The sequence below is a fragment of the Vulpes vulpes genome, chromosome 4, assembly GCF_048418805.1.
Source record: "Vulpes vulpes isolate BD-2025 chromosome 4, VulVul3, whole genome shotgun sequence".
Lineage (NCBI taxonomy): Eukaryota > Metazoa > Chordata > Mammalia > Carnivora > Canidae > Vulpes > Vulpes vulpes.
In genome coordinates, this window is record NC_132783.1 from 9,713,424 (window position 1) to 9,714,541 (window position 1,118).

General features: G+C 36.8%; 1 non-coding gene across 1 annotated transcript; it reads right to left on the reverse strand.

The window, feature by feature from the left end:
• Positions 1-335: 335 nt before the first annotated feature.
• On the reverse strand, positions 336-520 carry LOC112931632 (U2 spliceosomal RNA). The gene has a single exon (XR_003237342.2). It is a non-coding gene; the product is annotated as a U2 spliceosomal RNA (small nuclear RNA).
• Positions 521-1,118: the final 598 nt, after the last annotated feature.

Here is a 1,118-nt window from a genome sequence, read left to right on the forward strand (position 1 = left end):
GATTACTCACTCCCTAGCACTAAATTACTTTTCTTTCTCTCTTATATTTTGTATACTACTTACATCTTATCGTATTTGTATGCCCCATCGATGCCTGTTCTATACTTACATATTCAGTAATTATCTGAGAGAAATTTCAGGATTGCCAAAATGGAAATTTCTGTTTGAAACTGGAGGTTTCTTGTTTTTACAATAAATGTTATTTTTAAACTATTTCTGCACACTATCTATGCATCAGTCTTATATTTGCTTATAAACTTATCTGGTGACTTAGGTTATTTGATTACAAATTGAGTTCATTATATGCTGTAAATGAAGAATTCCATATATCAATGATTGGGTACAAATTATACCCCAGGTGTACAGGTATGAATATTGTAAATGCTAAATGAATAAATTAATTGACACCATTTCCATTATCTAATAAATTATGGTATAATCTAGCTTTGGATTTCCTTCTTGTCTTTCCTAAAACTTTTACTGTTTTCACTTGATCTTAGCCAAAAGGCCAAGAAGCGATCTATCTTTTCATAGAAATTTACATGTGGCAGAAATTTAAAAATCCTCTATATTTCTTTGTATCCATTTTTTTGAATTTTGGATGGAAAGGTTTTCCTAGTGATTACTTAATCCTAGGAAAGAAATAAAAGCACTATAACAGCATAATGATACAAAACCTCATTAAGATAATACATATTTTCATCAAGTTTATGTTATTCAATGTAGCTTTTTGTGTCCTGTTGATGTAAAAACTACAACTCAATATTTTTCTCAATTTGGAAAAGGAAAATCTAAATATAGTGTAGCTAGGGAACAGCTGTCTAGCAATAAAGCATAAAGTGAATGGCAAGTGGAGCCCGTGGGTGGCTCAGTCAGTCAGGCATCTATCTGCCTTTGTCTAGGTCCAGATCCCGGCATCCTGTGATTGAGCCCTGTGTTGGACTCCTTTTACAGCGGTGGGGGGGGGGGGGGGGGGGCTACTTCTCCCTCTCCCTCTGTCCCCTTCTGTCTCTCACTCTTTCTCTCCAAATAAAAAAACCAAAAAACAGGGATCCCCTGGGTGGCGCAGCGGTTTACCGCCTGCCTTTGGCCCAGGGCGCGATCCTGGAGACCCGGGA